This window comes from Pseudophryne corroboree, chromosome 2 (genome assembly GCF_028390025.1).
Source record: "Pseudophryne corroboree isolate aPseCor3 chromosome 2, aPseCor3.hap2, whole genome shotgun sequence".
Lineage (NCBI taxonomy): Eukaryota > Metazoa > Chordata > Amphibia > Anura > Myobatrachidae > Pseudophryne > Pseudophryne corroboree.
In genome coordinates this window covers 791,374,415-791,397,198 of record NC_086445.1, presented here as the reverse complement: position 1 = coordinate 791,397,198, position 22,784 = coordinate 791,374,415, and the positions used below count along the sequence as shown (strand labels likewise).

Genomic DNA, 22,784 nt, shown 5'->3' with positions numbered 1-22,784 from the left:
AAGATTTCCCTGTTCGCAGATGACGTCCTCCTATCGCTTTCCTCACCGCACACTTCTCTGCCGAACCTTTTTAACCTCCTGTCTGAATATGGACATGTTTCGGGTTACAAAGTTAATTGGTCCAAAACGGAAGCTCTCCCCTTCCACATTCCCCCTTCCCGACTGTCCCACATGCAAAACAACTTTAAATTCTCCTGGCGCGCTTCTAAAATCCGATATTTCGGGATCTTTATTACGTGCCGCTATGGAGACTTATATAAGGAAAACTTCTCGCCATTGCTTAAAAGCCTTAAGGCCGACCTCCATAAATGGCAATCACTGATTATCTCCTGGCTGGGTCGGATTGTAGCTCTGAAAATGAACATTGTCCCCCGCCTCCTTTATTTGTTTCAGACGATGCCAGTGAAAGTCCCGGACTCTGTTTTGGCACAAATCCACTCATGGTTGCTCCGCTTTGTGTGGAGAAATAAGGTCCCTAGGATAGGTTTCTCTACTTTACGCAAACCAGTACAGGATGGGGGTAGAGGTTTCCCAGATATCCGTCTTTACTATCTGGCCACCCATCTCAGCCAAGCGGTGGCCTGGTTCGCCCCTACGCAGTCCATACGTTGGCTTCAGTTGGAAACGGCGCTTAGCCACACTCCATCTTTGTCGTCTCTACTCTTATCCCCTCCTAGAGCTAGATCTCCTCATTTACAACTGCACCCTGTGCTGGTATTCACTTGTCAGATCTGGGACTATTGCACGCGCCACTTTCACCTGCTGTCATCCCCCTCGGCACTTACCCCCTTGTGGGACAACCCTTCTTTCGCCCCGGGTCATTCTCTGACCCGCTCGCGTCCATGGTTGGAACGAAATATCCGCTTTGTTCTGGACGTGCTGTCCGAGGGTACCTGTGCACCTTTACCGGATATCATGACAAAATATGACTTCCCGGAAGCGAACCCTTTTACCTATCTCCAGTTGAGACATTTTGTCTCTTCTTTATCGAACTCGTCCCCGTTCCAACCTCTCTCCACTCTAGAGTCCTACTGCTATCACAAACCGCTTGCCCGAGGAATCATCTCCCTACTGTATTCCCTTCTTCAGGCATGGGACCAGTCGGCGACCCCGGCTTTTATACTCCAGTGGGAACGGGACCTAGGTCCGATGCCTGCTGATTATGATTGGTCGGATGTCTTCACTGCGGTCGCGAAATCCTCTATCTCAACCCTAGTAAAGGAAAACGCATATAAAATCTTATATAGGTGGTATTTTGTCCCCTCTAGACTCCACAAAATGTTTCCCTCCTCTTCGCCCATGTGCTGGAGAGGATGCGGCGGGCATGGCTCTTTCCTCCACATATGGTGGACGTGCCCTAAAATCATGCTATTTTGGGACTCAGTCGCACGCCTGTTGAGCGCAGTGCTCCAGACCCAGGTATACAAAGACCCTTGGTCCTTTCTGCTAGGCCTCCCCATTGCTAACGCACCCCCAAACTCCGGTAAATTACTGACACAGATCTTAAACGCAGCCCGGTGCTCAATTGCCCTCCAATGGAAACAGAGGGAGCCCCCCCCCTATTAAACAGGTCATCAATAAAGTATGGGACTTCGCAAGCATGGAAAAAATCACTGCATACTTTCATAATAGATCTTTCCAGTTTCTCCTGATTTGGGAACTATGGTTCGACTCTCAGGCTCCCGCACGTAGATTACGATCCCCCGGGGGCTCGATGGCTCTCCTACTATGATCTCTGTAATCTCCTAACCTGACGAGTAGATTTGGGATTACCCTTAGTATGTCCTCTTCGTGTTCCTCAAGTAGTACTTTCCATTTTGTACTAGCGCCTTGAGCGAGGTTAGCGGAGTCCGGGGGCGCACCGGCGGCCCCTCCAACCCTGTCTCTCCCCCCCCCCCCCCCTACTCTATTCCCTCCCCGTCTTTCCCGTCTTTTCTTCTCTCTCTTCATGCTTTCTCTCTTTAGTCTTTTTCTTTTTATTGCTATAGTCACGAGTTTAATCCTTGGTTCCCATCCGATTGTATAGCCTCTGTTCACCCCAATGCATAATTCATCGCTGTTTCTCGTTTTAACAATGTATGGTTATTGGCTCTTATTTTCTTTAACCATTCTTACCTTTTTTTTTTTTTTTTGCATTATGGGAACCGCATGTTCTTTGTCTTAAGGTTATATTTCTGCTTTTGGTAGTATATTGTTAAACGAAACGGCCCACCCCACGTGTGGTGGGAGGTTATTGTAATATTTATAACCTAAAAATTAAAATAAACAATTTAAAAAAAAAAAGAAAAAAGGGGGAAAAAAAGGAAAAACAAAAAAAAAAAAAACTAAGAAATGCAAGTAAATTTGGATTAGACATTATAGTAGCACACTATTCTATGTGGAATTGTGTTAGCTTTGTGTATGTTTGCCCATGCTTTCACATCTCCCTAAGGTAATTGTTAAAAATAGAATTAACTGTTATTAAAAACACTCTTTTCTATATCAGTACTTAACCACTGCTGCATGTGAAGTATGTTGCTTGTAATTACTCTAGAAATAATTGTCAGACAACATTTTTATTTTTTGCCTTGGTTTTAGTTTTGGATATGTTAATTAGTAACATTTGTTTTCAAATAATAAACTATGGCCTTAATTTTGTAAAGAACTTGTAAAATGCTACTTGCATACAATTATCAATGTCCATTTCAAACACATGATTATGAACAATTATTTTGCAGGTCATCCTCTGGATCTGGATGGGCTTTTCCCACTTGTGTCTGGTCGTGTTCATCCAGAACGTCTTGGTGGTGAGGTTACAAGTGACACTAAAGGGGTTGTGGCTGTTGAACTGGTACTTGTTTGCTCAGAGTGATGACTGTGATGCTGGGTTAGGGTAGTAAGAGTGACATTCAAGACTCTAGTGGCTGTCGTGTGGGTTTCCATTATTCTGACCATGTTTTCTTGTGTGTTTTGTGTTGCAGTTAAAATCTGCAGGTATGATTGATGGAGCCTGTGATTCTCATCCATGATTCGTTGGTATGTGTCTAGCATCCTATTTTTGTCTGTCCTCATTAATTCCAGGGTGTTAGCCATTCTGGTGAGTTCTGTGGTTTGTCTGATGTTGCTTCTGCATAATCTTGGGATGTGATGGGCCAGACTAGCAATACATTGGGTTTGCCTGCACAAACAATCTAAGTTACTGGCTTGCTGGGTGGACCAGCTGTCCCAAAAGGGATCCGGTCTGAAGATCGACAGTGTCTAGGTCGACAATGTTTAGGTCGATCACTATAGGTCGACAGTCACTAGGTCGACAGGGTCAGAAGGTCGACAGGGTCAGAAGGTTGACATGTTCTAGGTCGACAGGTCAAAAGGTCAACATGAGTTTTTAAAAAAATAAATCTTTTTTTTTACTTTTTCATACTTAACGAGCCACGCGGACTACGATTGGAATGGTAATCTGTGTCCGAAGCATGGCAAGTGAAGCGAGCCATGCGAGGGGACACGGTGCATTAATTGGGGTTCCCGGTCACTCTACGAAGAAAACGACACCAAAAAAACATAAAAAACTCATGTCAACCTTTTGACCGGTCGACCTAGAACATGTCGACCTTATGACCCTGTCGACCTTATGACCCTGTTGACCTAGTGACTGTCGACCTATAGTGGTCGACCTAAATATTGTCGACCTAGACACTGTCGATCTAATGATCCACACCCATCCCAAAAAGCCTGTTCCTGAGACTGTGGTAGTGGTGTGGTAGGGCTTATGTCCTGTTGTGGTGTTCTTTGAGTGGGCGGAGTAGACAACTGGGTAGTTGTTGGGTCAGGCAGTGGTATTGCTGTGAGATTTAAAGTGAATGTATCTTCATTGTCAGGTTCCTGCACTTGGCCTGGCTGAGTTGAGTGAAGAATGGGTTCCCCTGAAATGAGAGACCAGTTGTGTGTAAGTATAAGCTTATTAACTATGTGTTTTGTTTCCTAGGGCTACAAATGTTAATGTTAAATGTTAATGTTAATGTTTAATTATTAATTAGTGGATGTTGTACTTATCCACATTTTGAATATTTGTTGAATTGTTTGGGTCAATAATTTGCTAAATTATATTTAGATTTTGTTTGCTGGCTATGGTCAACATACTGTATGTCCATCAATTATTGTAGTTTAAGTAATTTAAGACCATAATGATAAGTTTGTTAGCGGTGCATTATTTACATCACCACTGCTGCCTTAAATGGGGAAACTACAAAGGAGTAATTTTTTTAAGATGGGTGTTCTTTTTGAGCTTGGACATTGCACATACCAACCAATCACATTCCAAGATGTTTATACTGTAAGGTGTAACATAAATGATAAGTAGAATATGATTGGTTGCAATGGCCAATATTCCATCTTAAATAGAAATTCCATCTTTGAAGATTTAGCCCAGTGTTTGACTTATGGTAAACTGTGTGTGTGTTTTTTTCTTTTCTTTACTCACCAGTCAGGTGTGGCGAATGTGGTGACAATGGCTTCGGGCTGTTGAGGAGTTGCATTGGTGGGATGGCTGATACCTCCGACATGCATGGACATGGTGTTGTGATGTGTACTGGCCGTGAAGACACACCCAGACTGTGTTTCCGTTCTGGCAACCCGTGTGTAGATGGACCTAAAAAGAAATAAATTTAATATTGTATCCAAATTGATGTAAAAACACACCCAATGCTAATGTACTTACCAACATCATCAGAATCCTCAGCATCAGTAGGGGTGGAGAGTGGCCCAGAGGTTGATTGTGACTTTTTGGAGGCTGCAAGTGAATATGAATCACTACATTTTAAATAAAACAATTCAAACAACACACATATGTTGCTACTAATGAATTAAAAACTCTTGTTTATCATAATTTCAAAATAATTTTATAATAATATATTATTATTATTATATAATATATAAAAAAAATACATTATCAAAAATGTTTGCATTCTTTCTAAACAACTATGGGCCATATGCAATTGCGGTCGAATTGCCGCAAATGTCAAAAAACAGGGCATTTTCGACACAAAAAAAGATTCGACAATGCAATACAGTACTTTTCGACAAAAAAAACGGCAGTTTCAGATTCGACTTTTTGCAATTCGACAGTTGTCAAATTCGACATGTCTTTAATGGTAAAAATGCGGCTTTTCGACAAAAGTATATTCAATTGAAGAATGTCGATTCGACAACAGTGCTTTTCGACAGTCATTTCGTCAATTTCAGTCCGCCTCATTTTGCTGGCGGGATCTAATACATTTTTTAAAAAACATGTTTTTTGTGTGTTTTTTTGTTGCTAATAGCATATCTATTTATATTAGAAGGGATTATCTACTTGGTTTGTCTATTAGGAGCCACAAGTATTATTTAATATATTTTTTAAAAGAATATTTTTTTTTTTTACTGACTAAAATAATATGGAGAGATCAGAGCATGTTTTTCAGTGGGATGGGTGGGAATGGGTTAAAAACCCTGAAAAAAAATGTGTGGGGTCCCCCCTCCTAAGTATAACCAGCCTCGGGCTCTTTGAGCCGGTCCTGGTTGTAAAAATACGGGGGGGGGGGGGAATTGACAGGGGATCCCCCGTATTTTAACAACCAGCACCGGGCTCTGCGTCCGGTCCTGGTGCAAAAAATACGGAGGACAAAAGACGTAGGGGTCCCCCGTATTTTTCACACCAGCACCGGGCTCCACTAGCTGGAGAGATAATGCCACAGCCGGGGGACACTTTTATACTGGTCCCTGCGCCCGTGGCATTAAATCCCCAACTAGTCACCCCTGGCTGGGGTACCCTGGAGGAGTGGGGACCCCTTAAATCAAGGGGTCCCCCCCTCCAGCCACCCAAGAGCCAGGGGTGAAGCCCGAGGCTGTCCCCCCCCATCCAAGGGCGGCGGATGGGAGGCTTATGGCCAAGTGTCAAAAAAAATATATTGTTTTTTGTAGCAGAACTACAAGTCCCATCAAGCCTCCCCCGGAAGCTGGTACTTGGAGAACCACAAGTACCAGCATGCGGGGGAAAAACGGGCCCACTGGTACCTGTAGTTCTACTGCAAAAAAAAAACAAATAAAAACAGTACACACACACCGTGATAGTAAAACTTTATTACATACATGCACACCGACACACACATACTTACCTATGTTGACACGAGGCTCGGTCCCCTTCTCCATGTAGAATCCACGGGTTATCTGTAAATAAAATTATACTCACAAAAATCCTGTGTAGATCGGTCCTCTTCTTAGTTTGTAATCCATGTACTTGGCAAAATAATAAAACGCAAAACCCGATCCACGCACTGAAAGGGGTCCCATGTTTACACATGGGACCCCTTTCCCCGACTGACGGGATCATAGAGGGTCCCTTCAGCCAATCAGGAAGAGCCACGTCGTGGCACTCTCCTGATTGGCTGTGTGCGTCTGAGCTGTCAGGCGGCGCACTCGAGATACAATGTAGCACATAGGCGCTCCATTGTATCCAATGGTGGGAACTTTGCATCAGCGGTTGAGGTTGCAAGTGTCACACCCAGGATTAGAAACCACAACCTATTACACTGGAAGCAAACACCTTACTGATGAAGCTGTTTGCACCTGTATTGGAAATATGAGAATTTTAACTATATGAAGATACTTCTCTGACAATTACACGTAACTTCATATAGTTAGCATTCTCATGCTTCCTCTACAGGAGCAAATAGCTCCATTAATAAAGTGTCTGCTGTCACACACACACACACACACACACACACACACACACACACACACACACACACACACACACACACACACACACACACACACTTATCTTGATATAAGAAATAGGGGGGCACCAATATTTATCTTGCCTCTGGGCTGGGCAACTGGGATGAACTTACGCCACTGGGGAAGATATAACATGTGCAGAGAGAGTTAGATTTGGGTGCGGTGTATTCAAACTTAAATCTAAATTGCAGTGTAAAAATAAACCAGCCAGTATTTACCCTGCACAGAAACAAAATAACCCACCCAAATCTAACTCTCTCTGCAAATGTTATATCTGCCCCCCCTGCACTGCACATGGTTTTGCCCAATTGCTAACAAACGTGCTGCTGCGATCAACTCAGAATTACCCCCTATATTCTAAAAAAACACCACCTCTCTTTCATTGGGAAAACATACAATGCACATGAAAGTATGGTTTTAATAATTTTTATGCACAATACCCATAAAATAAAAAAATAAATAAATAAATGGTGTGCATGATTCTACCACAAAATCCATGAAAAATAATTCACACTCTCACCATAACATACATAAAAAATACAAGCCACAAAAAAAACCCTCACAACATATATTTCAGTGTTGTCAGCATACACAATGAGAAAATGACTATTAAAAAACATGCTTCATTATTACTGACCAATACAACTGCCTCCAGGATCCTGCTCTGAATGGGGCACCTCTCCTCCCATTCTGGGACACAACTGAATTAAGTTAATTGATAGCTGCCTCTATCTTTTCTGTGGCCAATTACCTCACTGGTCCCTGCACCTTACAAATCACACCCTTCTTATTATACTGTAGATACACATTTTACAAGTGTCATACCCAGGATTAGAACCCACGACCTAGTACACTGGAAGCAGACACCTTACTGATGAAGCTGTTTGCTCCTGTATAGGAAATATGAGAATTCTAACTATATGAAGTTACTTCTCTGACAATTACACGTACCTTTGTATAGCTATAATTTCTCACGCTTCCTGTATAGGAGCAAATAGCTCCATCAGTAAAGTGTTTGCTGTCAGTGTAACAGGCCTACTTGGGCCGATCTGAGTCCCGGACATAAGTTCCCCTCACTACTTCCGAGGAATCAGGTTCTGCAGGGGCTCCTCATAAAATAAATAAGAGGCCACAAAAGGACGCCCACCTCCTGTTTCGCGTGCAGACTTGGCCTCCTTAGACATTTTGGCTTTCACACGGCGCTTTATATCATAGAACCTCTTTCTACATGTCTCCCCGGTTCGCCTCACCAAGCACTAACTATTAACAGCATCAACCACCTTCCAGATGACTGTTTTCTTACGGGATGAGACCTTAGCAGCCTCTGGGCCAATTTGATGTGCTAGGCAAAATTTTGGATGGTGTGCCCCTTGGCACTTTCGCTAGTTCTGCATCTGATCCAGCAACACTCAGGCAGTGGGGCCCACCGGGGGTTACCCTGTGCCCCTGTGGGCCAGTTCAACCCTGCATAATGCCCTACAGTAATGCCCATAATACACAAAATTCCACACAATAATGCACCTTACACATATGAACCACATTAGTAATGCCCATAATACACATAATTCCACACAGAAATTCACCTTACATATATGCCCCACATTAGTAATGCTAGTATCTTTTTTTTTTTTTTTTAATAAAACTTACTTTTGCTTGCTGGTGTTTTTGCAGTCAGTGTGTGCGCTCATGCAGCTCCCTAGATACGTGACTGCGTTTTGTGAGATGGGGTGGCAGGATGGGTGAGTGCTTGTGTTCGCACCCATTAAAGGGGCACCTGTACAAGGGATGTGACCTCACAGGGTATGCCGTCCTTCGCAAGCCTCATCCTTTATTTTAGCTTGCTGTTTGAACACAGATGGCAGCAAAGTCTAGATACTGCCATACTTGCTGGTTATACAAAAAGACCAGTATCAAACATGTAGCAACTGTCCATTCTCTTCACTGTGCAGTGTGTTTGCTGGTGTCTGTTACTCCCGGCAACTGCATGCCCTTTATTTTATATTGCGGGAGCAATATGCTCTGTTTTCCAGTCTGACGCATCTGAAAGTCACGCTGCACTGACGTTTCACATAGAAATAGCGCAACGCAACTTACTGACCACATTACAGTTCTGGATGGAAAGGAAATTTTACGGCATGGACTGACTGAGGAATAAAGTGTGGGGACAACACTGCCCATGTTATATCCCTACAGACACCTGGGGTTTGCACAGGGATAAGGGACACAGGATAGCAGGGTCCCCCTCCCCCATGTGCACAAGCAGTATAGGTGATGTCAGATTTATGTGGAGCAGTCTTTCACGATACACATATGGTATCATAAGGAGCCATCCAGTAATAAACTTATATAGTCAGTGAAAATGTCACAGGTCCAGGAATTGCAGTTACTGGGCTTCTGCTGTCTAAGGTCTCACAAGTCAGGGGCATTCAAGCATGTCAGAGGTAGTTCAAGGGACAGTGTACAATCTATTTGACAAATGTAAACAGCAGTGTATACAAGTACTGATTGAATACATTTAGAAAGTAACAGATAATTTGCAGACTTTCCCTCCCAGCATGAGATACTGCAGGGACATGCTTGGATGCCCCTAGACATGCTTGGATGCCCTAGGCAAATGCCTAGCCTGCCTATAGCTAAGGCTGGCTGTGCTCTGGGCCAAAAAGCTGCTGATGGTACTTCATAATCATCTGCACCAGGGCCATATTCTCATCAAAAGTGAACTTAACATTGCGTCCTGTCTTTGTCCTGGTGCATGGCTGCGGAGCCCAGAGATGGATTTCCCAAAAGGCAACACAAGCGGCCGCCTAGTGGGCCCGCCTGCCACTGGACTTTTTTGTGTAGGCAATGCTGTCCCCTAGCCCACTCTCTAAAGTCATGCGGTTCTCCCGATTTTGGGAGAACCGCATTAGAGAAGATCCAGGTGCCTGCTCTGTGATAATCATCATCATCATCAGCAGCAGCAGAGAGGATCCTGCTGACAGTGGGGTCAGAGGAGCATGCACTGAGCCCAGATTGGTGGAGCCCAGCACATTTTCATCTGACCCGAGCAGGGGGCGGGGCTACAGTGGCATGCCATGTTCAACTTCAGCTTTTCTCCTGGCTGGCAGCGTGGTAGAGGAGGGAGCAGCTACTGGAGCTACAATATCAAGGTGAGGGGCACCTCTGCCTTTGTTTGTATGTGATCCTGACTGCATGTGTCTCCATGTCCCTCTTCCCCCACCAGTGAGTGTCTCCATGCCCCCTCCCCCCATTAACAGTGTATTACCCTGACTGCATGTGACTCCATATCCCCCTCCTCCCACCAGTGTATGACTCCATGTCCCCCTCCCCCCCATCAGCAGTGTATGTGTGCCTTTATGTCCCTCTCTCCCCCATCAGTATGTCTCCATGCCTCCACCATCAGTGTGTCTCCATGTCCCGTTCCCCCACTAGCAGTGTGACTCCATGCCCCCCTCCCCTATCAGCAGTGTGTGTGTGTGTGTGTGTGTGTGTGTGTGTGTGCCTCCATGTCATCGTCTCCCACCAGTGTACCTCCATGTCATCGTCCCCCACCAGACAGTGTGTGTCTCCCTCCCCCCACCAGCAGTGTGTACGTCTCCATATCCCCCTCCAGCAGTGTGTCTCCATGTCCTCCTGTCCCCCACCAGCAGTGTGAGTATCTCCATGCACCCTTGTCCCCCACCAGACACTGTATGTGTCTCCATGTCCCATCCCTCACCAGACAGTGTGTATGTCTCCACGTCCCCCTCCCCCCAACAGCAGTGTGTGTGTGTCCATGTGCTTCACAGTCCTAGTCACCAATGTGTATGTCTCCATGTTCCCCCCAGTCAGCAGTGTGTTATGACTCCATGCCCCCCTCCCCCCACCAGCACTGTGTATGTATCCATGTCCCCCTCCCTTCACCCCCAGTTACCAGTGTGTACGACTCCATGTCCTCATCCCTTCCAGCCACTAGTGTACATCTCCATGTCCCCCCCCATCCCCAGTCACCAGTGTGTACGCGTTGGGTATGTAACTACATCCCGTGTGTACGTAGCCATGTCCCCTCTCCCCACCCCCATTCACCAGTGTGTACATCTCCATGTCCCCCAGTCACCAGTGTGTATGTCTCCATGTCCCCCAGTCACCAGTGTATATGTCTCCATGTCCCCCTTCCCCCAGTCACCAGTTTGTATGTCTCCATGTCTCCCAGTCACCAGTGTGTATGTCTCCATGTCCCCCAGTCACCAGTGTATATGTCTCCATGTCCCCCTTTCCCCCAGTCACCAGTGTGTACATCTCCATGTCCCCCAGTCACCAGTGTGTATGTCTCCATGTCCCCCAGTCACCAGTGTACATGTCTCCATTTACCCCCTTCCCCCAGTCACCAGTTTGTATGTCTCCGTGTCTCCCAGTCATCAGTGTGTATGTCTCCATGCCCCCCAGTCGCATTGGGTATGTGTGACTGGCGGGCCCCATAAAGTCTAAATCTTACCCTCCTCACCAACCTCCTCCGCTTCACCCCCCTCACTAACCTCCTCCACCTCAACTCCCTCACTAACCTCCTCCACCTCACTAACCTCTGCATGTGACATACTTAAGACAAACAACACAGAACACTGAAAAAAAGACAAACAAAACACACTCACCCTCTACACACACACACACACACACACACACACACACACACACACACACACACACACACACACACACACACACTGACAAGAGACTAAATGAAAAAAACACTGACAGAAAATATGACAAATTAATAACTAACAATACAATAATAAAGACAACTTTCAAACACATTACAGCAACTGCGCTTTGACACTCCCAAATATTCTACACAACCAATCATGCATCACCTTCAAAATCGAAAGTAAATGTAAAATCGCGGCTGCACTGTCCACAAAACACTGCCGCACTTGAAAATTACGAAATATTTATTATTTATTTATTATTTATTTATTAGCAGTTTCTTATATAGCGCAGCATATTCCGTTGCGCTTTACAATTAGAACAACAATTATAGAACAAAACTGGGTAAAGACAGACAGACAGACAGAGGTAGGAAGGCCCTGCTCGCGAGCTTACAATCTATAGGGAAATAGGCATTGATACACAAGGATAGATGCTACTTGTCACATAATGGTTCCCCAGGTTGCTAGGTTCTTAATGGGTTGTATATGATATGATCACCCAGCAATGTTGGAAGACAAAATGTGAGTTTATGTGGACTGTACAGAGGGGATGTAACTTGATAGGGAAGCTGTGAAGGTTATGTGTGTGGGTCAGAAATTTGGTAGGCTTGTCTGAAGAGATGAGTTTGCAGAGAACGTTTAAAGGTTTGGAGACTAGAGGAGAGTCTTATTGTGCGTGGGAGTGCATTCCACAGAGTGGGTGAAGCCCGGGTAAAGTCCTGTAATTTTGAGTGGGAACAGGTAATACATGTGGATGACAGACGCAGATCTTGTGCAGAGCGGAGAGGTCTGGTAGGGAGATATTTTGAGATGAGTGAGGAGATGTATGATGGTGCAGTTTGGTTAATAGCCTTGTATGTAAGTAAAAGTATTTTATATTTGACACGGTAGAATACCGGTAACCAATGGAGGGACTGACAGAGCGGATCAGCAGATGAAGAACGTCTGGCGAGGAAGATTAGCCTCGCAGCTGCATTTAAAATGGATTGAAGTGGTGATAGCCTATGTTTGGGAAGACCAGTAAGGAGACTATTACAATAATCAATGCGGGAGATGATGAGTGCATGAATTAGAGTTTTTGCAGTGTCTTGTGTAAGATAAGGGCGTATTTTGGATATGTTTTTAAGGTGCATGTAACATGATTTAGAGACAGATTGAATGTGTGGAACAAAGGACAGTTCAGAGTCAAGGGTGACACCTAGGCAACGAGCTTGTGGGGTGGGGTGGATAGTTGCATTGTCAACAGTTATAGAGATATCAGGTTGGTAACTACTCTTAGCTGGTGGGAAAATAATTAATTCGGTTTTGGAAATGTTGAGTTTGAGGTGGCGAGATGACATCCAAGATGAAATGGCAGACAGGCATCCAGTGACACGAACCAATACTGGTGGTGACAAATCTGGGGAGGATAGGTAGATTTGAGTATCATCAGCATACAAATGATACTGAAATCCAAAGGAGCTGATTAGTTTACCAAGAGAGGAGGTATAGATTGAGAAAAGCAGAGGACCTAAGACTGAGCCTTGCGGTACTCCAACTGATAGAGGTAGAGAAGAGGAGGTAGAATCAGAGAAGTGAACACTGAAAGAGCGATTAGATAGGTAGGATGAGAACCAAGAAAGGGCTGTATCCTGAAGACCTAGGGATTGTAGTGTTTGTATGAGAAGAGAGTGGTCAACAGTGTCAAAAGCAGCAGAGAGATCTAGAAGAATAAGTAGTGTGTAATGGCCTTTTGATCTAGCAGTGACTAGATCATTCACTACTTTGGTCAGTGCCGTCTCTGTGGAGTGTTGGGCACGAAAGCCTGACTGAAGTGGATCCAATAAGTTGTGCGAGTTAAGAAAGTGTGTAAGGCGAGTGTAGGCAAGCCTCTCAAGTAGCTTGGAGGGACTGGGTAGCTGGGAAATGGGACGGTAGTTAGAGAGTGTGTTTGGGTCAGAGTTGTGTTTTTTTAGAATGGGAGTAATGACTGCATGTTTAAACAGAGAGGGAAAGATACCAGTAGAGAGAGAGAGATTACAGATTTTAGTTAAGGTTGGGATAAGCACAGGAGACAAAGTTTTACTGACCTGTGAGGGTATAGGATCCTAAGGAGAGGTAGTGGAGTAGGAGGATGAAAAGAGTGTTGATACTTCATCTTCACTTGTGGGATCAAATGAAGAGAAAGTGCCAGAGGGTTCAGGTAGGGAATTGAGCAGGTCACTGGCTGAGTTAGAGCATACCATTTCATCTCGGATTTTATCAATCTTATCCTTGAAGTAGGAAGCAAGTTCTTGTGCACGGATAGTAGCTAGTGGGGGAGGTGAGGGAGGGTAAAGAAGTGATTTAAATGTATTAAAAAGTCGCTTGGGGTTGTTGGCATGATAAGAGATGAGAGATTGGAAATATGTTTGTTTGGCAGTGTCCAGGGCCTGACGATAGGAGTGGTAGGTAGTCTTATATGTGAGAAAGTCACTTGGATTCTGAGATTTCCGCCACTGACGTTCTACTTTACGTGACAGTTTTTGTAAGTGTCTTGTTGATTTAGAATGCCATGGTTGGCATCTAAGCCTACGTGGAGTGTGATGGGTAGCTGGAGCCACTTCATCAAGGGCACTCTCTAGGGTCTGGTGCAGGTGTGATACAGCAGTGTCAGGTGTAGTAAATGTAGAGATTGGTGAGAGCAGTTGTTGCAGAGAAGTGGAAAGTTGTTGAAAATGTATATTGTTAGTATTTCTGCGGGTTAGAGGAGGCTTGCTTGGTTTTAGTGTCCTAGAATTTAAAGTAATAGAAGAGATTGTGAAGGTGATCAGGTTGTGATCAGAGAGAGGGAAAGGAGTGTTAGTGAATTCGGAAACTGAGCAGAGCCTGGTGAACACAAGATCAAGGCAGTGGCCCTCATGGTGGGTAGAGGAGTTGGACCATTGGGTTAGGCCAAGAGAGGAGGTTAGAGAGAGGAGTTTGGATGCATGAACAGATTGTGGACTGTCAAGAGCTATATTGAAATCGCCCATAATGATGGTGGAGATGTCAGAGGATAAGAAGTGTGGGAGCCAGGCAGAGAAATCTTCTAGAAATTGTTGTTTAGGTTGCCCAGGAGGGCGATAGATAGCTGCAACACGCAGAGAGAAGGGGGTGAAAATCCTGATAGAGTGAACTTCAAATGAGGTGAATGCGAGTGATGGAACCTGAGGTAGAACAGTGTATGTGAAAACTGTGACAGTAAGATTCCGACCCCACCACCTTTACTATTAGATGTGTGTGAGAAGTGGAAACCACCATGTGACAGTGCTGCAGGGGAGGCAGTGTCTGATTGTGAATATGCATCCAGATATCCATGTTCGGCCGGACACAAACACATACGGCCGGAAAACACACACCAGAAATACGAATGACATCGACATCGGAAAATACGAATATGACAAACATGGTAGCTTAGTAAATTACCGATTACAAAAACAAAAAGTTGCAATTTTGCACGCCCGATATCAGTCGACTTCTATTTCGACTGAAATCGGCCAAAATATGATTCTTTGTAAACATACCCCTATGTGTGAATCCACACAGTGTTTTCGCCGGACGGGGGTCCTGTGAAACGGGTCCGTCAAAAACGCTATGTGTGGCCCAAGCCGGGTGCGGGAATTAGATGTGATAAACCAAAGCATGGCTGCAGCTTATTTATTATTATTTATTTATTTCCAGTAATGTATATAGCGCACACATATTCCACAGCGCTTTACAGAGAACACTTGGCCATTCACATCAGTCCCTTCCCCAGTGGAGCTTACAATCTATATTCCCTACCACATGTACATGCACACACATTCATGCTAGGGTTAATTTTGTTGTGATCCAATTAACCTACCAGTATATTTTCAGATTGTGGGAAGAAACCGGAGTACCCAGAAGAACCCACGCAAGTATGGGGAGGATATACAAACTCCACACAATTAGAGCCTTGGTGGAGATTGAACCCATGACCTCAGTGCTGTGAGGTAGTAATGCTAATCATTACACTATCCGTACTGCCCAAATGGGGGTTTCTCACATGTGCTTGTAATTACTGTATCCCATAAAGTCAAAGAGGGTCACTACATTCTGCTGTAGGTACGTTTTTGCTACTTGCTCTATAGCTCAGTGGTCTGAAGTTATTCTCTTTTCTCTGTGATTTACATGACGGTTACTTATAGGGCATCGTATGCACATGAAATCCACCTTTCTGATCAGTAAATGAGCTGCAGCTGTTGTGAGGGCTTGCATAGGGGTCCTACAGCCGCCTGCACTGAGCTTGCAATGCCGCATAGTATATTTCAAACTTTGTTTTGGGAGGGGCAATGGCAACGCATCCTCAGTTTGTCCATGCACCCACTGTGTCTCCAATATTTATTTTTTACATGTAGCAACTCTTATATGTAGCAACTCTATCTCTGTACCTCTTCTTGGGGGCATTCATGCCAATAAAATCTCAACCAATTCTTAACTGGATTCTCGTGGAATATCACTTCTTAACTGTAGTCTTGTTTTAATAGCAAATGCATACTTCTTCTTTCCTGAATAGTTCACATGAAGTTTACTAACTATCAATAATATCTGTTAGTAACATAATATTGATATTGATTAAGTTTGATCAATTAAAATTGACCTTCAGTAACAAATTCTTTAGGTTCATGCGAATAAAGGGCCTAATTCAGTAAGGATTGTAAATTCTGCTATTTAGCAGAATTTGCAATCCTTTTGCTAGCATGCTGGGTGCCGTCCATCGTAGGGCAAGGCCGCCCAGCATACTGACCGCCGCCTACCCCCTTCATCAAGCAGAAATTGCGAACGTATAGCAATTTCTGCTTGTTAGCAGAAATAGAAGATGCCTCCTGCCTGCCGCATAAGGCCCGCCGCCATGTTCCCAATCACGGCGGTTGTGTGTGACGTCACGCAGCCGCAGTGATCACATCCCGACACGCCCACGGTCTTGCCGCCCCTGTTTGGCCACCTTCACCCCCGCAAAGCTCGTCTCCGCCCTGGAAATGGAGCAGTGCCCCTCCCCCCGTGACCACCTCTGCATGATTTACGGGCAGAGTCGAACGCATTTTTTGCGGCCCCCACCCGGAGAAAGTGTGGGCGCATGCGCAGGATGGGCAATAATTCAGGTTGGATCCAACCTGAATTAGCCCCAAAGTGTTTAGAAATGATTATATTGTCATATTACTCATGTGTGGAGACTTGCTTTGTACACAGTCACTGCGGAGGTACTTTATGAACTCCCTGTACAATGGGGGTCATTCCAACCCGATCGCTCGCTGCAGTTTGTCGCAGCGCAGCGATTGGGTCGGAACTGCGCATGCGCCGACGCCGCAGTGCGCCAGCGCATGGCAGTCGTCGGTGCCCAGCAATTGCCTCTGAGACAGAGGTGGTTGCTGGGCGGGAGAGGGCTGAACGGCGGTGTTAAGCCGCCGTTTAGGGGGAGCGGTCCGGCCAATGCCGGGGGCGGGCCACGGCAGCTGCGTGACGTGTCACGCAGCCGCTGCAGGGCCAGCAGGAGCGACGAGTAACTCCCGGCCAGCACAGCTCCTGCCGTTTGCCCGAGAGTTACCCCTCAAATACAAAGGCATCGCCGCTGTGCGATGCTTTTGTATTTGTGCGGGGGGGAGGGGGGCGGCACTGAAATGCGGGGCGGACTAGCCCTGTTGCTGGGCATCCCCCCGCATGTCTGAGTTTACGATCGTAGCTGTGCCAAACTTAGCACAGCTACGATCAACTCGGAATGACCCCCAATGTTTGTTGTGTGCGGTATGGAGCATAGCAGAGCTGCTTGTCTTCACAAACATATAAGTACATTTCCATCTCCCTACTGCAACTCTCAGGGTGCTGTATAACATGGATGTGAGGTGGTTTTGAAATTTGTCTGAATTTCAGTTATTTGCTGACAATTAATTTACTAGTCATTCCCAACTCACCAAAACCCAGTTAATAAATAAAAACTCAGGAGAATAGGAAGCGCTGTCTTAGTCAACAAAGCAGCAGTTATTTTTTATAGTCTTTCTCTCAAACATTGCAGTTCTACCATTGTTTCATATGGGGACTTGTCCTGCAGTCATAACAAGATGAGCTCATCCATAGAAAGTACAGTGAATTGATAATAAAATAAACAAATAAAAAAAAAATTAGTTCCCATACCCAATGCATTGTGGGGAGTGTATTTTTTTCAGAATTGTATCGTACTTTATGTAAAGCTCTCACTATTAGGCTACATGTATTATCAGCCTATCATACCCAATCTAACATGAAAACTGAGTACTTGAGACCTGGGGTAAGATTTACTAAAGCTTTTTAAAACAGAACAAGAGGAGGTGTTACCAATAGCAACCAATGAAATTTTATAATTTTCTAGAATGCAATAGATAAATGATAGCTAACATGATCTGTTTGTTTGCTATGGGCACTATCTTCACTTTTTTTAGTAAATTTACCCCATGGAAACTTTTTCAGAATCCATGTCTCCTCAAATCAGGATGACTAGGTAAATCAGGATGACTAGGTAAATCAGGATGACTAGGTAAATCAGGAAAAATAGGTAAATCAGGAAAAATAGGTAAATCAGGATGACTAGGTGGACTTACTGTATTTCCATGAGTTTGTCCATAATAACCACTATTGTGAGTCTGCTTAATTTTCACTCTTTTGATGACGGCTGCCATCTCTTTCTTTCTGAATTTTATTCTTCTCCTCTGGACCAATTTCTTCCATTATATCTGTCTTACGTAATTTTTCAGAAATTTGGCAACTGGTAAATGCTATAAAATATTTGCCGATAGGATAAGACATAATTGTTAAAAAATTATATCCTAGAGATGGGGAAGGGGGAGGGATGGATTTGCCATGTAAATGATTGCCACTTTATAAAAAAACAGGAGAACTCTCACAAAATATCTCATTAAGGGGCTCATTCCGACCTGATCATACGCTGCATTTTTTCCCAGTGCAGCGATCAGGTCACTACTGCGCATGCGTATGCACCGCAGTGCGCAGGCGCGTCATACGGGTACAAAGGGGATCATTGCTGGGCGATGGATTTAATGAAGAATCCATTCGCACAGCCGATCGCAAGAAGATTGACAGGAAGAAGGCATTTATGGGTGTCAACTAACCGTTTTCTGGGAGTGGTTGGAAAAACGCAGGCGTGTCCAAGCATTTGCAGGGCGGGTGTCTAACGTAATTTCCGGGACCGGACAGGCTGAAATGATTGCAGCGGCTGAGTAAGTTCAGACCTACTCAGAAACTGTATAAACTATTTTTGTAGTGCTCGTCTGCACAGGCGTTCGCACATTTGCAAAGCTAAAATACACTTCCCAGTGGGCGGCGACTATGCGTTTGCACGTGTAATACCCTGCTATATGAGTACAGAGTATGTACATTTGATTATACTGGCAGATAATTCCCAGCAGCCTTGGCAGCAGCTCTGGAGGTCAGGGGCAGGTCACATGACCAGAGACAGTTGGAGGGATGACAGTTGGTCAGGACACAGTCTGAGGTAGCTGTGAGAGAGGAGGGCATCTCTGGCAGTGGAAAATTCCTGTCAGAAAATGGAGGTGCCACTGAGAGCAGCTGACAGGCAGTGGCTGTGTGGGAAAGCCACTCAGTAAAAGTCTATAAAGTGCTACTTCTAATTTGCAACTGCTGCAGCGCTGGAAGCAGAGTGGGTGTCTACAGTGAGTACAGTAGAAAGCCTGCTCCCTGTGTCACCTAGCAATCCCTATTTCTCCAGCAGAGTATTACCCTTCAGTTTGCACTTACATAGAACAGCGTAACAGCAAAGCAGGGATTAGCAGGATATCCAGCTGAGGGTGAGAACTGTCATAATGCATTGCACCCTGAGTATGCCTTCTAAATAGAGACTAGTGACTTCTTACCTACTGTACAGTGAGAACTAATAATAGCAAGGAGAGACCGTATACGGTTCCGCGCAAAGAGCCATCCTGAGAGGAGTGAGTAAAAGCCCTTACCGGATTGTGGGCCGCGCCATTAGGACTGGGCAGTGCATCGAAGGCAGCTTGGGTGATCCCGGTGAACAGGTGCAGAGATCAGCGGGACCTGACCCCCCCTGGGTGCGCTTGCGGCAGCCCGTTCTCCAAGCCAGCATAACTAGGAGCCGGCCGCGGCTCCGGAGTAGGCTGGGATCGAGGCGGAGCTTGACTGGAGTGGCAGCAGGACGGCAACTGCAGTAAAGATCCAGGCTGGAGGCGGTCTAGAGACGGAATGAAGGCAGACCCACCCTGTTGAGAGTCCCTAAGGGGGGCGGCCCTCTCAGCGAGGGATCGGTATGAAATACCTCCAATCAAAATCCCGACGTTCAAAATCCCGGCACCAATTGACCGATGGTCAAAATCCCGACAAGGTCAAAATCCCGACATGGACAAAATACCAACATTTAAAATACAGACAAGGTCAAAATACCTACATGTAAAATGCCGACAGGTCAAAATACCGCCATGCGTTTTTGGTTGTTTTTGTGTGTGTATGTCGACATAAGTCAACATGGACACCATATAAAGTGCACCGCGTCCCCTCACATGGCTGCGCTCGGCACACTATTATATTCCCCCTCCAGGTCCACTGGGATGGTAAAGTATAAACAAGTCAGTTTCAATGAAAAAAATTATGAAAAACTCATGTTGGTATTTTGACCTGTCGGCATTTTACATGTAGGTATTTTGACCTTGTTGGTCTTTTAAATGTTGGTATTTTGTCCATGTCGGTATTTTGACCTTGTCGGGATTTTGACCATTGGTTAATTGGTGTCAAGATTTTGAACGTCGGGATTTTGATTGGAGGTAAACTGACTGCATCCCCTCAGCGACAGAGTCCTCCCATCCTGGAAGGCTGCAACCACCTCGCATAAAGAGCTACACAGACAGCAGGACTAGGTTAGTAAAAGCCGCACGCAGCACAGCCTGTCACTATTGTGCCTACACCATGACACCAGGTGCAACACCAGTTTAAGCCAGTAAGCATGGTCAAGCAGTAGAGCGCTGCATAGGAACTCTCTCCCAGGTCCCTGTACTGAACTGGCCATATAGCACTCTCCTAGGGACAGCTATAGCTTCATCCCACGTAACAGAGGCAAAGAGTTGTTAGAGCTGCATCATACTCCTTCAGTATACCCGATTATTGGAAAACGGTAGCCCTTCTACGCACAGCTAACACAGTGTTAAAAAGCGACAGGATAGTTGCACAGCGGTAGAAAGAGGAATACAGAGTATCAGCTGCAAGGCTTGAGTCAGCAAGAGCGGCTACAGACTAGGTACAAGGACAAGCTAACGGACTCACCAACACAGAATAATCTTGTGATAAAAATCAAGGAATTTATCACATGTAATGTAAAAAATGTAATATACGCCCTGAGATGTACATGTGATAAGGTTTATATTGGTAGAACTTCAAGGCCTTTAAAGGTCAGGTTAAGCGAACATATGCGCAATATAAAAAAAGGGCTAGAAACGCAAGCCCTTTCGGCCCATTTTAAACATGCACATAATTGTTCTACTTCAGGGCTTGTATCCTTTCATGCAGTAAAATCAATTAAGGGGAATATAAGGCTCAAAGACAGTTCAAAACAGTTAGCAAGGGCAGAAATGAGTCTCATCTACAACTGTAACACCTTGACTCCAGGGGGTCTAAATAACGACTTTGAGCTTAAATGGTTTTTGTGAGGATGATATATAAATCTGTCTATTGATTCATATGCTTTTAAAAACGACCCTGATTGTTGTTTCTTCAGTTTTTTAGACCAAGGCTCTTTCAATTCCAAATAACTACAGTTGGCGAAGAAATGACTTATTCGACATTTATTAAGTTCTTCTATGCGACATGATGTACTTCGGGAATATCTATGGCAATTATATATGGTGTCATAATACATGCATACACACACGGTATGGTTCAAAGGTCATTTCTTCTTTTTTTCCCATTTATTGAACATTATGTGGACGGTATTTGCCCATCTTAAAGATGGCCGTTCCAGCATCCTTTCTTGAGAAGTAAGGAAGGATGAATATCTATTACCCTTTATTATTTTAAAAACTAAATTTATGCTGTTATGTAACTGGAAAGATCCGAATCAACAACGGACTTTCAAATATCATAAATTACCATAAGATATTTATTCGTTAATTTTCGAGATGCACATAGTATTTCCTGTCTAATAGACAGTATGTGGGGAACCCGGCTTGCGCTCCATGATGCGTGCCAAGAGCCGCGTCATCGCTATGCAGACGTCATTTCCTCTGTTCGTGACCGCGTTACCATGGTAACGGCACATAACCAAGCTGTGTTCTACAAATCGTGCCTGGGATTTATTGACGTCACTTCCCCTTTATTTAGATCGCGTTGCCATGGTAACGGCGCGCGATCTATGTGCAGTAAATATTCACATGTTGTAAGTTTAAGTTATATAGCACCTTCATTGGTACTTTGCTGTAGAAGCCTCACCAGTATAATTAATCCATGCTGGCAGTCACCGATGTAGGTGAATACATGTCCGACACCATTCTGTGGATATAGTTGCCATGGAGATTATCTGAATAAAAATCTAGAATGCCTCATTTCAATGTTGCTTTTTTTTTTATCATCATTGTTAATTTATTTAAAATTTATTGATGAATGTTTTTTTGTAATTTTGACAAGGGTTTCTTATCATGTTAAAATGGCATTTAATGATGATGTCATAATTAGAAATGTTCTGATTGGTCTCTCAGCATATAAATTCCTGGTCTTTCCACTCTCTCAGTATGTCTTGATAAAGGCCTGTTAGGCCGAAACATGTTGACCAGCTGAGAGTGTGGACCTTTCGTTTTACCATTTAGGTAGGAACTGGAACTGCTTTTAGTAAAAGAAAAAAAAAATAATAATAATTTTTTTTGTTTTATGTATAGGATTTTGTGATTTTTTTCCTGTTTGTTTTTTGGATGCATAAGTCAAGCTGCTTCAACATCTTATGAACTTTTGCACACTTTTTATTGATTGTGCTGTGTTACACCCTGAATGTATTGGGCGTTTTTTTAATAAATATCTTTTTATGGATTGATCGTGATCTATACATATTTTTTTTTTTTTACGCCTATGTTGGAACACACACACACACACACACACATGAAATTGATGTAAAAAATCAACACGGTCACCCATTGAAAGAAACCCAGATGTGTTTGAACATAATCTTTATTGCCGTGATTAGGGTACGCCTTACATTCATCTTACACAGTGGAAAAGATACCTTTATATGTTTCAAATACACCTTGCTTGTGTGAGTGAGGTACGCCTATTTCCTTGGTAAAGGGGGTCTTCTTTCAAACCAATGATTCTCTGACACAGAGGTGGATA

General features: G+C 44.3%; 2 long non-coding RNA genes across 2 annotated transcripts; one reads left to right on the top strand and one right to left on the bottom strand.

Annotated features, from left to right (window-relative positions):
• Positions 1-4,463: 4,463 nt before the first annotated feature.
• Positions 4,464-18,779, bottom strand: LOC135051247 (uncharacterized). Its single transcript, XR_010242129.1, has 3 exons — positions 18,026-18,779; positions 4,694-4,765; positions 4,464-4,624 (listed from the first exon to the last, which is right to left on the bottom strand). It is a non-coding gene; the product is annotated as an uncharacterized LOC135051247 (long non-coding RNA).
• An 83-nt stretch (positions 18,780-18,862) lies between these two features.
• LOC135051246 (uncharacterized) lies at positions 18,863-22,489 on the top strand. The gene is made up of 2 exons (XR_010242128.1): positions 18,863-19,114; positions 21,184-22,489. It is a non-coding gene; the product is annotated as an uncharacterized LOC135051246 (long non-coding RNA).
• Positions 22,490-22,784: the final 295 nt, after the last annotated feature.